At 40.2% G+C, this 16,915-nt stretch overlaps 1 protein-coding gene across 5 annotated transcripts in view; it reads right to left on the bottom strand.

The window, feature by feature from the left end:
• R3HCC1L (R3H domain and coiled-coil containing 1 like) overlaps positions 1 to 16,361 on the bottom strand; it is an 88,414-nt gene extending 72,053 nt beyond the window's left edge. Inside the window, exon 1 of one of the 5 annotated variants that reach the window (XM_023740633.1) lies at positions 16,331 to 16,361. The gene's annotated coding sequence lies outside the window, so the exon portion shown is untranslated. Of the gene's footprint in view, positions 1 to 5,256; positions 5,274 to 7,224; positions 7,260 to 16,330 lie in introns of those variants that run through there. The other 4 variants (XM_004370011.2, XM_023740626.1, XM_023740607.1 and 1 more) reach the window with 4 other exon arrangements.
• Positions 16,362 to 16,915: the final 554 nt, after the last annotated feature.

The raw sequence follows: 16,915 nt of genomic DNA, 5'->3' as shown, positions 1-16,915 counted from the left end.
ACCCTATAGGACAGAGCAGAACTGTCCCATAGAGTTTTCAAGTAGCAGCTGGTGGATTCAAACTGCTGACCCTTGGGTTAGCAGCTGAGCTCTCAACCACTGTGCCACCAGGGCTCCCTATATAAACCAGGTTAAATAAATGATGTACATCATCCATACTATGAAAAACTATGCAGTCATTAAAAAGAATGATGTAGCTCTGTACGTACTGATATAAAGAGCCACAAGACATATTATCCAGTTTTTAAAAATGGAGAATTTAACAAAAAATGTCCAAAACCAATATAAAGAAAACCTTTTTTTTATTGTACTTTAGAAGGTTTACAGAATAGTCTCTCATTAAAGTTAGTACACATATTGTTTTATGACAATGGTTAACAACCCCATGACATGTCAACATTGTCCCTTCTCAACCTTTGGTTCCCTATTACCAGCTTTCCTGTCCCCTCCTGCCTTCTAGTCCTTGTCCCTGGACTGTTGGGCCCCATTAGTCTCGTTCTGTTTTATGGGACTGTCTAATCTTCAGTTGAATAGTGAACCTTGGGAGTGACTTCATTACTGAGCTAAAAGGGTGTCCAGGGGTTTCTCCAGTCTCTGTCGGGCCAGTAAGTCTGGTCTTTTTTGTGAGTTAGAATTTTGTTCTACATTTTTCTCCAGCTCTGTCCAGGACCCTCTGTTTTGATCACGGTCAGAGGAGTCAGTGGTGGTAGCCAAGCACCATCTAGTTGTACTGGACTCAGTCTGATGGAGGCCATGGTAGTTTTGGTCCATTAGTCCTTTTGACTAATCTTTTCCTTGTGTCTTGTTTTCTTCATGCTCCCTTGCTGCTGAAGGGGTGAGACCAGTGGAGTATCTTAGATGCTGGCTCACAGGCTTTTAAGACCTCAGAAGCTACTCAGCAAGGTAGAATGTAGAACATTTTCTTTATAAACTGTGCTATGCCAATTGAGCTAGACGTTCCCCGAGACCATGGTCCCCACAGCCCTCCACCCAGCAATTCAGTCCCTCAGGGAGTTTGGATGTGTCTATGGAACTTCCATGACCCTTCCTTGTACAAGTTGTGCTGGCTTCCCCAGTATCGTGTACTGTCTTACCCTTCACCAAAGTTACCACTTATCTATTGTCTATTTAGTATCCCCCCTCCACCTCTCCCTTCGCTCGTAACCAACAAAGATTGTTTCTTTTTGTGTGTAAACTTTTTCTTGAGTTTTTACAATAGAGGTCTCATACAATATTTGTCCTTTTGTGATTGACTTATTTCACTCAGCATAATGTCCTCCAGTTTCATCCCTTATAAGATGGTTCACAGAATCATCATTCTTTATCGTTGCATAATACGCCGTTGTGTGTATGTACCATAGTTTATCCATTCATCTGTTGATGAGCATCTAGGTTGTTTCCATCTTTTTGCTACTGTGAACAATGCTGCAATGTACGTGGGTATGCATGTGTCTATTCATGTGACGGCTCTTATTTCTCTGGCATATATTCCTAGGAGTGGGATTGCTGGATTGTACAGTGTGTCTATTTCTGGCTTTCTAAGGAAGCGCCATATTATTTTCCAAAATGGTTGTATCATTTTGCATTCCCATCAGCAGTGCATAAGAGTTCCAGTCTCCCCAGAGCCTCTCCAACATTTATTATTTCCAGTGTTTTCGATTCGTGCCAGTAATGCCAGGGTGAGATGGTATCTCATTGTGGTTTTAATGTGCACTTCTCTAATGGCTAGTGATGGCAGCATTTCCTCATGTGCCTGTTGGCCGCCTGAATATCTTCTTTGGTAAAGTGTCTGTTCATTTCCTTTGCCCATTTTTTAATTGGATTATTTGTCTTTTTGTGGTAGAGGTGTTGGATTTTCTTATAGATTTTAGAGATTAGACCTTTGTCTGACTTGTAATGTCCAAAATCTTATTCCCAGTCTGTAGGTTCACTTTTTATTCTTTTGGTGAAGTCTTTTGATGAGCATAAATAAGTGTTTGATTTTTAGAAGATCCCAGTTGTCTAGCTTATCTTCTGGAGTTTGTGTGTTGTTGGTTACGGTTTGTATCCTGTTAATGCTGTGTATTTGGCGCCTCTAGCGCTAATCCTATATTTTCTTCTAAGAACTTTATAGTTTTTGGTTTTATATTTAGGTCTTCAACCCATTTTGAATTAGTTTTTGTATATGGTGTGAGGTATGGGTCCTGTTTCATTTTTTTCACAGATGGACATCCAGTTTTGCCAGCACCATTTGTTAAAAAGCTGTCTTTTCCCCACTTGATGGACTTTGGGCCCTTGTTGAAGATCAGGTGACTGCAGGTGGATGGATTTACATCTAGGTTCTCAATTCTGTTCCATTGGTCAATGTATCTGTCGTTGTACCAGTACCAGGCTGTTTTGACTACTGTAGCTGTATAGTGAGTTCTGAGGTCAGGTAGTGCGAATCCTCCTACTTTATTCTTCTTCTTCAGTAGTGCTTTACTTGTCCGGGGCTTCTTCCTTTCCATATAAAGTTAATGATTACTTTTTCCATCTCTTTAAAAAATGTTGTTGGTATCTAGATCAGCAATGCATTGTATTTGTAAATTGCTTTGGGTAGAATTGTCATTTTCTCAATGTTGAGTCTACCTATCTATGAGCATGGTATGTTTTTCCATTTATGTAGATCCCTTTGGATTTCTTGCAGTAGTGTTTTGTAGTTTTCTTTGTATAGGTCTTTTACATCCCTGATTAGATTTATTCCTAAGTAGTTTTTTTTTTTTTTAGGAGCTATTAGAAATAGTATTGTTTTCCTGACTTCCTTTTCATCGTTCTCTTTATTGGTGTATAGGAATCCAACTGATTTTTGTATGTTTATCTTGTGCCCTGCTACTCTGCTGAATCTTTCTATTAGTTCCAGTAGTTTTCTCGAGGAGTCTTTTGGGTTTTCTACGTACAGTATCATATCATCCGCAAACAGGGAGAGTTTAACTTCTTCATTACCAACTTGGATGGTCTTTCTTTTTCTTACCTTACTGCTCTAGCTAGAACTTCCAGGACAATGTTAAACAGGAGTGGTGATAAAGGGCATCCTTGTCTTGTTCCTGTTCTCAAGGGTAATGTTTTCAGCCTCTCTACAGTAAGAATGATGTTGACTGTTGGTTTTGCATCGATGCCCTTTAATATGTTGAGGAATTTCCCTTGTATACTTATTTTATTGAGAGTTTTTATCAGGAATGGGTGTTGGATTTTGTTGAATGCCTTTTCTGCATCAATTTAGATGACCATGTGACTCTTTTCTTTCCTCTTATTTATGTGGTGGATTACATTGACTGATTTTCTAATGGTGAACCATCCTTGCATACCTGGTATGAATCCTACTTGGTCGTGGTGTATTATTATTTTTTTGATATGATGTTGAATTCTACTGGCTAGAATTTTGTTGAGAATTTTTGCATCTATATTCATGAGAGATATTGGTCTGTAATTTTCTTTTTTTGTAGCTTCTTTGCCTGGTTTTGGTATCAAGGTTGTGCTGATATGTTCTGAAATAGTTTCAGTAGTACTGGTATAAGCTCTTCTCTGAATGTCTGGTAGAATTTTCCGGTGAAGCCATCTGGGCCAGGGCTTTTTTTGGTAAGGAGTTATTTTTATTACCTTTTCAGTCTCTTCTGTTGTTATGGGTCTGTTTAGATTTTCAACATCACTTTGTGATAGTTTGGGTAGGTAGTGTGTTTCTAGAAATTTATCCATTTCCTCTAGGTTTTCAAATTTTTTGGAGTATAGTTTTTCATAATACTCTGTTATGATCCTTTTTATTTCAGTTGGGTCTGTTGTAATGTCCCCATTTCATTTCTTATTTGGGTTATTTGCATCCTGTCCTGTTTCTGTAAATGTTTTGATGTTGTCTGCTGTCTTCAGGGCATTCGGTAGTTATTTTCCTCGTTTATTCATTGTAGATTTGTTTGTTTCATCCTGCTTTTTTGTTTATTTTGCTACGTCTGAGCAGGCGGGCTATGTGTTTTTTGTTGTTTCCTTGTCTGTGGGCATGATACTTTTTGCCTCCTTCTCCAATTGGCAGGGTCAGTTGCTCAGATATGGTACAGCAGTGCAGGTCTAGCTGAAGAGGAGTTGCTGAGATGGGTTGTTTGTGGCATGTACTACAGCCAACAGGGCGGGCTGGGAATCAGTGCAGGGCAGGTTCCGGTAGGCTGTGCCTGCGCTGCTTGGGGGTGTGATGTTCAGTGCATGGTGCAGGTAGGCAGGATGGACGGGGGAAGATTGTAATGTGTAGAACTAAGATGGGTATGGGAAAGAAGAGAGAGAGGAGAGAGGAACAGCAATCAAAAACATACAAACAAAAAAGAGTGCTAAGAGAGCTTGCTATTGGAGTGGAGAGATGAGAGACTGAGAAATGGAGAAAAACAAAAAGGAGAATAAGAAAAAAAGAAAAAAAGAAAAAAATGAATATATAAAAATTAGAAAGAAAAAATAAAAGAAAAGCCCCCAAGGGATCCCACCGGCGCAGCTGTGAGGTCTGGTGAAGTTGCTCCCAGGCCATTAAGTACAGCCTGGCTAGAAAGGGTAGAGGTATCACACAGTACCAGGTATTCAGGAGAAAGGAAGAGAAGGTAAGTATAGAGAGGGAAGAAACTGAGGAATGAAGAAAGACAAAAGGGGGAAAAAAGAGAAAATAAAACAGATTAAAAAAAAAAAAAAAAAGAACAAGAAAAACCAGAAAAAAAAAGAACAAGAAAAAAGAAACGCCCTCAGGGATCCCTCTGCACATCTGCACATACTGAAGGGGTAGGTCCCAAGCTGTGCAGTACTGCCCGGCTAGAACGGGCTCCCAACTCAAGAAAAGAAGAAGAAAACAAACAATTCAAAACAAACAAAAAAGCCCTGGGATCCCACCAGCGTGGCAGCACGGGCCGGGAAGCAGTTTCCCATTTGAGTGGCATTTCACAGCCTTTCAGGAAGACGCAAAGATGGCACACAGAGCCAGGTATTTAAGAGAAAGGAGAGGTTGGTGGTGAGAGGTATGGAAGGAATCAAAAGAAGTGGGAAAAAACAACACCAGCAGCCAACAAATAGCACTCAAGGAGCTGGCCAGTGCAGGCGGGTGGAATCCAAGCAGCAGTCGGGTGAAGCCGGTGCTGCCGGGCCAAGAGACTGTGGCCACAGGAAGCAGAGGAGGCTGAGTGGGGGTGAAGAATGGTGGGAGGTGGGAAAGCATATATCGCTGGTTCCAGTTGTTCTGTCTCCTGCTAGAAGTTTCATGAAGCTGCTTTCCCGTACCCCCTGTTCACTGATCTCCGACAGGAGTCCAAGATGGCGGATACGTTCTGCGTTGGCTGATAGGGGGCCTCTGCATGTATCTCTCCTCACTCTCTGTTCTCTGTTAGTTTCTTATTCCATTTGGTGCTTGGCTGAGTTCTTTATCTCTTCATTTGATGCTTACAGTTTCAGGATTGCCGTTTTCTCTGTTTGGCTTGGTTTTTCAGATCCTTGCTGTGGAGGGCAGTGTGGTGCTTCTGTCTATAGTGCCATGTTGCCTGGAAGTCCATAAAGAAAACTTTAAAACACTCCTGAACAATTCAAAAGTAGACTTGAACAAATGAAAAGATATTCCTTGTTCCTGTAATGGAACTTCAAATTCTTATTGGAAACCAGACTTACTGGACACACTGAGACTAGACGGGCCCCTGAATCTATTGCCTGGAAACAACTTTAGAACCCTGAGCCAAAACTACCCATTAAATCATCTTCAAACTGAACAACAATTTACCTCAATAAATAATGTCTGTCTTGAGCTTTGCGTCCTATTGAAGAATTATCTATTGGAGACTCAAATGACAACAGTAACTCTAAACAACAGATGAGAACTTTAAGGTCAGAGAGTGAATTAACAGTGGTGAAACAATATGGACAGAGATAGGGAGAGTGGTGACACAATGTGACATACGTAACCACTGTCAATGAACTGTACATGTAAAAATTGTTGAACGAGTCTATGTTTTGTTGTGTATACTTTCACCAAAAATTTTTTTTTTAAATTTAAATGTTAAAAAAAAGATATTCTTTGTCCCCGTATAGAAAACGCAACAGTACTCAACATCTTAAAAGATGTCAGTTTTCCCTAAATTAATGAATTTAATGTAATCCCAATAAAAATACCAGCAAGCTTTTTTATAGCTAGAAGATGAATAGCAGTGGAGATGGTGGTTTAAGAACAGTAAAACTTTACCAGAACAGAAACCCAATATGCAATGAATAAATCGGTGAATCAAAAGATAGCCTATACACAATGTATAGAGACCAAAGTTTATTACTGATACCAGGGCTGGCGGGGTGGGGAGAGTCAATGTTTAGAAAGCATTGTGTGTTTATAGTGATGGAAAATTTGGCAGTGGACATTGGTGATGGTTGCACAGTATGATTAATGTTATTGATGTCACTAAATTGTACACATGAAAAATGCTGAATTGGCAAATGCGTGTTATACATGTTTTTAAAATAAAAAAGATAGCCTATATGCACATTATTTAGACATATGGAGATATGTAAATGACAGAAGAAATCCCTTAAAGAGTTGAAAGTAATTAGCTTTAGGGAAGGGACTGGAGAAGTGGGAAGGTGTGAGATAAGAGAACTACTCAGCTATATTTTGCTATAAATCCTTTTTTTACTATTTAACTTTTTAAATGATGTCGACTTTAAACTACGTACCTGTTGATAAAACAAAAAATAATTTAGAAAATTATTTCAAAGAAATGAAAGCCAGCTAGCATTATATAAACTTTTTATCATACTGTTATTCATTCAAAATGTATAAAGAAGACATTTTCAACTGAAAGTGACAAAAAGTCCTAGGGGAAAAGTTCTCCTCCCGTTTTGGGAAGACTTTCATATTTCTAACACAGAGAGAGCATAAACATGCAAAATATGAAAGTTTTTAAAATAAGCAAATAATTACCAATTGAGTGGAAAGAATTCAGTAATTGTAACACCAAGAAGATGTAGGTCTAACCTTACTTACAAATTCATTAATGATCAGGAGACAGGGAAAATAACACATTTAACTAAATTTGCTCATTTATCTATTTTGGGAAGAACAATTAACAGCAGTGACAGTGTAGTAATATAAAAGGACAGAGACAGATTAAAAACACTGGCCAAAAAAACAACCAGACTGGGGAGTGTATGGAAGGCTAGGTAAAATTACAGGCTGAAAACAACAAAATAAGGACACTAAGAGTTATTTACCTTCAATTTTACAGTACATTGTTGCCATAAGTAGTAGTTTTGGCCAACATTGATGCTGAATGAGGGAAAATATACATATATATAAATTTTTTTCCCTTATAACACTGATAATCCTAATTAAGCAAAGACTCATGAAGGGATTTATACCCTAAAAACAAAGCACTGCTGATGTAATTCAAGTAGTTTTGCATTCATAGTTTCATAGGTATGAAAAGTCAATCAAAGATCACAAATAATGAAATATATTATCCTAAACACAATTAACTCTGTTATCTACTATGCATTTTTCATCTAGCTACACTAGGATTACTCCCACTGCTTCTGTTCCTTATTCCCAGGCAACGGACCACTCAAAATAAAGTCTAGTTTTCCCATCTCTCCCCCAACAAGGTGTGGCTATGTGACAGCTTCACCAATGATATTTGAGCAAGTGGTATAGAAATTTCCAGAAAGTACCCTTAAAGGGAGACGAATGTGCTCTTCTTCCCTTCCTCGTTTCTGTTGGTTGGAATGTGGATGAAATGACTGGAGCTCCAGTAGCTATCTTAGACCCTAAAGTGACTGTGGAAAAGAACAGAATCCATGCACAGTGGAGCAGTAAGATTGAAGTCTAGGTGGAGAATCATACCAGTCCTAGGCTGTCCTCCTCTGGAATTCCTGATACTGAGAGAAATAAACTTCTTTCTTGTTTAAGCCTCTATTATTTGGGAATTTCTGCTACTTACAACCAAACTTAATCCTAATTAATACAGCCTCTATACCAGTACATAAGGAGCCCCAGTGGAGCAATGGTTAAACAGTTGGCTGCTAACCAAAAGGGAGAAAAGACCTGACGATCTGCTCCTAAAAGATTAGAGCCTAGGAAACTCTACAGGACAGTTTTACTCTATCATATAGGCTCACTATGAGTTGAAATTGACGCGACAGCACCTAACAACAACAACAACAACATGCCAGTATTTATACCTTGTGTCATGGACTGAATTGTGAATTGTGTCCCCCAAAAATATCTGTCAGCTTGGCTGGGTAATGATTCCCAGTATTGTATGATTGTGCGCCATTTTGTAATCTGATGTGATTTCCTCATGGGTTGTAAAATCAATCACTATGATCTAATAAGATGGATTAGCGGCAGTTATACTGATGAGGTATACAAGATTGGATAGTGTCTTAAGCCAATCTCTTTTGAGATATAAAAGAGAGAAGCAAGCAGAGACACATGGGGACCTCATACCACCAAGAAAGCAGTGCTGGGAGGAGACAGCATCCTTTGGACCTGACATTCCTGCACTGAGACGCTCCCAGACCAAAGGAAGATTGATGACACGGACCTTCCTTCAGAGCCAACAGAGAAAGTATTCCCCTGGAGCTGATGCCCTGAATTTGGACTTGTAGCCTACTACACTATGAGAGGATAAACTTCTCTTTGTTAAAGCCATCCACTTGTGGAATTTCTGTTATAGCAGCACTAGACAACTAAGACACTTTGTTTTCTTTCTTTCTCTCTAAACAACTCCCTCTGCTCCTTCACTAGCTCCTTTTCTTCCTCTCACTCCTTTAGTAAGCATATTCCCCAATATTCCACCCTTAGTCTTTTTCTGCTCTTCTCCCACTAAACTCTAGCCCAAACATTCTAGAAAACCACATCTCCATGCCTGATCTTTTATCTGAGCTCCAATTTTAGAGTTCTGTCTATCATTCCACTTGTATGAGGCATAATTAATTATACAGAAACATAGCTGGTTTTTAAAACAAACAAGCAATTAAAACAAACAAGCAAAAGTAGATACAGTGGTGGTGGTAGCAACAGTAGTAGTTGTTGTAGTGGTAATAGTTAATGCAGGTAGTCCTCAACTTATGATGTATTAAAGTTACAACGAACTGCACTTACAACCATCTGGTTTTTTTCGTACATCTTATTGTTAATAATGGGGCTCTGGTGCTGCAGTTGTTAAGCGTTTGGCTGCTAATCAAAAGGTTGGCAGTTCGAAACCTCCACCTGCTCCTTGGAAACTCTATGGGGCAGGGCAGTTCCACTCTGTCCTATAGGGTCGTTATGAGTCGGAATCCACTCGATGGCAACAGGTTTGGTTTTGGTTTATCTTTAATAATATTTTGCAGCACATAATTTGCTGATGCTATCATTCTCAGATGTTTACTTGCAGATGTTCAATTTTACGACTTACTGTTCAAAATGCTGCTAGATTTATAAGATACTAAGAGTCAATAATAATGAAAACTAAAAAAAAAAAAAAATGAGGTATTCCACTTACATCAGAATCGACTTACAACAGAGTCATAGGAAAAGAACCCCATTGTAAGTCAGGGACTACCTGTACTTACTGAGCTCTTAATACTTGCCAGGCATTGTTCTAAATTTAAGAGCTAATCCTAACAACAATCTATAAAGAAGAAGTATTATCATTATTCTCATTTTACAAATGAGGAAACTGAGACCCGGACAAGTTAAATAACTTGCTCAAGATACATATCTAATAGTACTAAAGAGAGAATTCAAACCTAGGCTCTCCAGAACCCACCCTCTTAACCAGGGCACACTAGCACTTTATTCCAAAGATGCTATCACAGCTTAAGACTTGTTAACGTTCTCAGCAACCAGGATATTCATTTAAATATCCTCCGTGGTAATAAACTTTATACCTTTGCAGATTAATTTTTAGAAACTGCCAAGTATCACTTAGAAACAAGTACAATAAATAAGATGGGTGATCATGCAAGATAATACTCTTCTGGGGACAAAGGCTATGAACATCAAGTAATGAGACTGGTTTTCCTGTATGGCTCTAACTGGTTCTGAATACAGTTCCAAAACAGAAATTCCAAAGAATATTTATTTACCAGAATAAATGCATGGCCTCTCAAACAGATTAAAAGTGATAGCACTGACTTAGACTAGTAAATTCTGTGTTTTTAAAGCACCACATTTTTTAAACTTCTACTTAAATTGTCCAATACTAAAACTTAACATATTGGAAAGTGAATTCATTATCTTTCTCCGTAGACCCATCTGAGATCCTTTCCCAATGTCACTGTCAATGACACCACAACATACTTGATATGTCAGACTCAAAACTTTGAGGTTTCCTAACTCTTCCAGCTCATCCAACGTCATATCTTATTGTTCTTCCTCCACAACAGCTATTATTGTTTCCTATTTCCACATTACTCCATGACTGGACTACTGAAATACTCTCTAGCTACTTACTCCCTAAACAAGGTTATCCCACAGGCAAAGCTGCCAGGACAACCCTTCTAAACCGTTTTCATCATATGACTCCCAACAGAAGTACCATCACCTATTGGATCAAATCTAAGTTCTTCCGCATAACCTAAAAGACTTAATAAATCATTGGTTCTCAGACTAGAGAAGTCAACATGCCTAAAGGTCACTGGAAATCTAAATGTATTAAGAGAAATGGTTACCACAGAGTTTGAAATATTTATTTGGGGTGGTAGCAGAGAATTACCAATCATATAAACAAATCAAGACTATTTATTTTAAAATAAGTCTATATGAGTACCAGTCCCTGGAGAAGGACATCATGCTTGGTAAGTAGAGGGTCAACGGAAAAAAAGGAAGACCCTTAAGGAGACAGACTGACACAGTGGCTGCAACAATGAGCTCAAGTATAACAACAACTGTGAGGATGGCGCAGGACTGGGCAGTGTTTCGTTCTGTTGTACACAGGGTAACTATGAGTCGGAAGCGACTTGACGGCACCTAACAACAACGTATAAGTACCTACTATATATGCAAGACACTTTCCAAAATGGAAATATGATGTGAACAAGCTCAAATTAGCCTATATAGAGGGACCAGATGTACTGTAGGTACTCAAGGGAACAGTCAACATCAACCCCCACACAGGTGAGTGAAAAAGCCTCCAGATTCCAGCTCTTAGCCATCAAATCACCACTAGTTTTTGAGTCTTCCCAGCTAAGGCTCAGCCTACGCATTTCCACAGTGTCCTGTCTGAATTCCCACAGAACGTACAAGCATAATAAAACGGTTGTTTTACAGCACTAAGTTTTGGAGTGGCTTGCTATGCAACAAAACCTAACCAGAAAAGCACCCTTTCCTAGTAGCTTCACATTAAACACATACACACAAGCTCTTCTCAACTTTAACAAAGGTTCCATCTGTCAATGTGCAATTGGGCTGATCTGCTTAAATAAGACAGTTTCTACTTAGAGAACTTAACAATCTCAAATATATTCTGGGTACCAACAATATATAAGACACTTTGCTATGTGCCAAAGACACAAAGATGAGTAACACGCAGTCTGTAGCTATGAAGTTTACAATCTAGGGAGACAAAAAAATAAAAACGTGCACAAATAATTAGTTACAGTGTGTAATTGCCAAAATGGGAATATAAACACTGAGAAGGGCAGTCAGACATAGGGGAAGTCAGAAACACTGAGAGGGACAATCAGATAGAGGCAGAGTTAGAAAAAAAAGATAATCAGAGATGTAGAGAGGACAGTGGTCATGAACTGTCAGCCACTTGCCTGTTCCAGATATCCATACCACCACATTAACAGGTTAAACTGTGTTATCTGGAAACCTCACAGCACCAGACACCAGAACTGCTGTTTTCACCAGCACTTCTCTGCTTGTTTTTATCCTTAGTCCCAAACCAGACTTGTCTGGCATAAAAAAAGATACAGGAGGAACAATTATTAATAAAACTAAAGTGTGAATCTGAAGAATGGAAAACTATACAGACAGCTAGCATGACAGTGAGATGGACACTGCGGTCTGGGAGCAACTGGTCTACGTTTTATGGAGGGGGAAGAAAATTCTCTCTAAATGCAGGCTTAGTGCTGCTGAGCAACACCCTGTAACTTCTCTTCTGTCTAATGCTCTGACAACTGGAATTTCTCTGTAATTCAATAAGCTCTTAGGAGTTATCCAGACTTCATCCATCCTGCTGGGCTCATCAATGGAGAACTCTAAATGTTTTCCCCACTAGCTTAGAGCACATTTCCTAGTCGGTAGCATAGCAGAGCAGGGCTCTCTTTCAAAACATGAACAGCCTAGTTCCATTTCTTCTCACTTCTCCTACAGGTAGAAACTCTGTGACAAATACAATTCAACAACAAAAAAGAAATGTCTAAATTACAGTTCAGGATAGTGGTTGTCAAAGATCACCCTATAGGTCACCCGATTAACACACAGTATAAAGGTTAGTCTTATATTTAAGTTTATAATTAGAGATCTCTACCTTTATTTTAAGCACTAGTTCATTTACTTCTGCTGTGTCTATCTAATGAGTGCCGAATCAAAAATACACCAGTCTTTTCATTCATTCTGGTGAGATCTTTTGTGGCTAGTTAGCTGATGGAGCTAATGAGGACAGGGTCACAGATTCAAACTTCATGTTGGCCAATTAGCTTTGCTGTGTTTCAGGGCTCCATGGTCACAGTCAACAACCTTAACCTTGGCTAGCAAAGAAACGCGCTGATCATTTGAACCACTGGGGAATATAGATGTGTCACCAAAATCATCCATGACTAATGAGAAAAATAATAGAAAACTTTTAAATAGTAATAATAAAAAGAAAACTCAAAAACCAAACCTGTTGCTGTAAAATCGATTCTGACTCATAGTGACCCTATAGGATAGAGTAGAACTGCCCCATAGAATTTCCAAGGGGCAGCTGGTGGATTCGAACTGTCGACCTTTTGGTTAGCAGCCGTAGTTCTTAACCACTGCGCCACCAGGGCTCCAAATAGTAACACCTATTTTTTCCTAAGTCTGGCTAGTACATGCCTAGTTCAAAGAGTTTCTAATCTTTTCAGCCATGCAATGCAGGGTGAGTACAAATGATGAGAAAATGAACTCAGAATAATTATATGAACCAAAGTCAAAAAACTAGTAAGTAACCTGGATTCAAACCTCAGTTTATCTGACTCCAAAGCTTGAGATATTTCCACAATATATTACGGCCTCTCTAGAGCATGCCTTAGTGCTACAGGACCATCAACAAAATGTTCCTATTCAGCACTATTCAATACAGTCATTACTAACTGAACATCCACTATGCATGCACAAATAGATGCTATAGCTGAGAATGAGTCTACCTTCCAAAAACTTCTTTTAAGTAAAAAAACAATCAAGGAACAAAAGTGTTTAAAACATAAAGGAAGAAATAACACATTTAAAGCACACAAAGCAGATTTTAAAGGAAGTGACTCTCTATTTCTATAGCTTTGTATTTAAGTCTGCCATGAAAAAATAGTTCTCTTGATGATTGGTACACTGGAGGTAAGAAAGAAACTGATAAAACATAGCTGGGGGATACCACACTGAAAAAGAGAGTCAAAGAAACCCTTCTTAAACATCTGAATCTGCAGGCATCTGGTAGTCAACATGGCATGTGAAGGAATTAAAAATACACATTTCGATTCTTAACCCTAAGACTTTGCCTTGACCAACAAATCATTCCTCTCTACTAGGTTCTCCTCCTTCATTTCTCTAAATTTCATTCCTTGAAGATTCACACACACCAATGCAACCAGTCACTAAGAGTTTCCACCTTCAGAAATGAGCGTCACCACACTCCCTGACTCTAACTCACTAGGTTGAAATTTTAGAGCTAAATCCAATTGTATAACTTTATTTTTTTAAAAGGGGAGAAAATGGACAAAAACGCTTTTCCTCAACAAAACTCTATCCTAGTCAATATCAGAGCCATAAAGATAACTGTTCTGCTACAAGCTACAATGTGCTGACAGAGAGCTGCTATTCTTACTACAGGTTCTGAATGAAGCACTACTCCAATTTCAACAAACTAGGTACAAAGCAGCATTTGGAATCTCTAGAAAAATAAAAACACAGCATATCCCAACAACAACCTTTTCACAACAGCATTCTGGGAACCTCCAAAACTGAAAAATAGCATAATATAATCTATATATAAAATGCAATTGCTAAAAAACAAAACGAAACCTGCAAACTTCTAAGTGCGTTACAGATGGCTATTCACTGTTATTTTTTAAGGTATGTGAGTTAAGGATAACTATCCTTACTTTACAAACAAATGGAATCTCAGGGAAAGACTACCTAAAATTATTATCATCATCACAATCATCATCATCTTAGTCATCAGTAACAACAGCAGCAACAATAACCAGCACTTTACTAGCAACAAGCATTACTAAGCACTTTATATTCACATTTAACTCTTGAAGACAACTTGTGAGGCAAATGCTATTATCTCCATTGTAGAAATTAGTAAACAGGCTCAGAGAAGTCAACTAACTTGTCCAAAGTCACACAGCTAGTAAGTTGCAGCACCAGAATTTGAACTCAGATTTGTTGGTTTGTGCACTTAACTAATATACTGCATCACTCACCTCTTTTTTTTTTGAACCATATTTAAGTGTTTTTCAGCCAATGATTTCAGAATAAATACAGGCAAAAATTATCCAATTACCCACAAATATTTGATTGCAAAATCCCCATTCTCTATCAGCGGAAAAATAAGACACAGAGCCATCTGCTTAAAAGTCTCAGAGCTTAAGTGCCAGAAAAAGAAACCAGACTAGAATACTGGCTATTTATATTCTGAATTCTAACTAGGAGGAAATAGACTCCTAGTACATATACCTAACCCCCCCCCCCAAAAAAAAACCCCACTGCCATCGAGTCAATTCCGAGGACTCTATAGGACACAGTAGAACTGCCCCACAGAGTTTCCAAGGAGCGCCTGGTGGATTCGAACTGCTGACCTTTTTGGTTAGCAGCTGTAGCACTTAAGCACTACGCCAATACCTAGGATAAGTGAAAATAATCCCAATATTTCAGCTAGTATGCATATAAGGTTAGTGGGATTGTTAGAACTACTGCTAGGTGTAACACATTTGAGTAGTTTCTGAAAAGGGAGAACTCCACAAGAACTGCTGGAGATAATTATTAGCTTAGCACCACATTTAAGGGGTTTTAAGTGCTTTCCGAGATTTGAGTAACGCAGAGTGGTGCTGAAGGTTACAAACAAGCAACGGCGATAGACAGGTGTGTGTACTGTGTGAGACGGGCTCAAATTTGGATGAAGTTTAAATACGAATGAAGTTTAAAACTGATTCTACAGGTGGCAGGGCTCTTATGTCACCTCTTCACTAAGAACCTGACATAACAACACTTCTGCAGCTCATATGAGTTTCCAAAGACACTTTCGCCCCATTTAACTCATTTGATCTTCATAAACACATGAACGTGGTCTTAAAATTCAACTGACTCGGACAGACTGGAGACAAGAAGAGGATGGTAAGGTTATACCCTTGTTTAACATGCTTCAGAGTCCCAAGCTCTATCACATGTATCACCTCTATTGAGTCCCACAACAACGCTGGAAAGCAAGCAGAGCAAAAACTATTCCCATTTTTCAGATGGGGAAACTGAGGCTTCATTCAGTCAACGGACAAAAAGATCACATGGCAGGTGGCCGACCGGAGACTCCTCACAGGACATCAGACTCCAGATCGTGTACTCCTCCCCTACAAAACTCTGAGAGAAGGCTTTGATAGTCGGACTTGAGGTTTTCTGAATGCCGCCAAAGGAAACCAGGAAGTATATCCTCCCTACAGACTGCTCATTGCGAGCCCACAGCCCCGGGCTCCGGGCAGCGAAGCGGATTCATTAGCTAGGCTCGAGGCCCCAAAATAGCAGCAGCGCCGGGGCCGTCCTGGGGTGGCCTCAGCGGCCCAGGCCCCATATCCCTGAGGTGGTCTGTCATGGTCCTCCTTCAATACCTGTTGAAACTCGAGAAAGGAACGTCCCTCTGACAGGGACTATTCAGGACGAGCCTCCAAAGTGGGCACGCTGCTCCCGGGGGAGCAAAAGGGTTCCAGGAGGGTCCCCCACGGAACAGGCGCCGCAGGGGTCGAAGGGCGGGAACTTCCCAGTAACCTCCGCCCCAGGCGCAGGCCCGCCCCGCGCGTCACGTGAGGAAGAAAAATACCAGTAATACAGGGAGAAAGGAAAGGTCGACCCCAGCTGTAAAGGGAGAAGTGAAGGCGACGAGCCCCAGGTTGGGGTGCGGAGGGAGGAAGAGAGGGAGACGTTGACGCTTATTGTTACCAGGGGCGCCGTGGCTCTCCGCTTCCGCCGACTCCGCGAGGCTCTCGCTCTTCCGCTCCCGCCGCTGGGGCGGGCGCCAGGCCTCTGCCCCGCCCCACCCCACCCCGCGCCGCGGGGCCTTCTGGGGATTGTAGTCTCCGCGAGGGCCGGGCCTGCGGAATACGTCCCGGTCACGTGGGGGGAAGGTCTAGTAAAATGACGGGGGTAGTAGTATGTTTGCGCTCTTTCACTCTTGTTCCCTCAACCCTTCCTCGTTCTCTTCAGCTAAAACGTGCTCAGATTTCTTATATCCCACCCAGACATACCGTCTCTCAACTTCTCTTCACACCCAAGTTTCTTGAAAAAGGTAATCTACACTCGCTGTCTCCACTTCGCAGCCTGTATTCACTCCTTCACCTTCTGTACTGCAGCTTCTGCCCCCTCCGCTCTGGTAAAAATGCCCCTGGTAAGTCCATCAGTGACCTTGTTGCCATTGGCGGATATTTTCAGGCTCATCTAACCAGTGTCGTCACGGGGGCACAGGTTGCGGACTGCACCTGGTGACACTGTCAGAAGGGGTGACACCAAAATGACTGTAAAACTTCT

The sequence above is a fragment of the Trichechus manatus genome, unplaced genomic scaffold (assembly GCF_000243295.1).
Source record: "Trichechus manatus latirostris isolate Lorelei unplaced genomic scaffold, TriManLat1.0 scaffold00007, whole genome shotgun sequence".
NCBI classification, from domain to species: Eukaryota; Metazoa; Chordata; class Mammalia; order Sirenia; family Trichechidae; genus Trichechus; species Trichechus manatus.
This window is presented reverse-complemented; position numbering and strand designations above follow the sequence as displayed.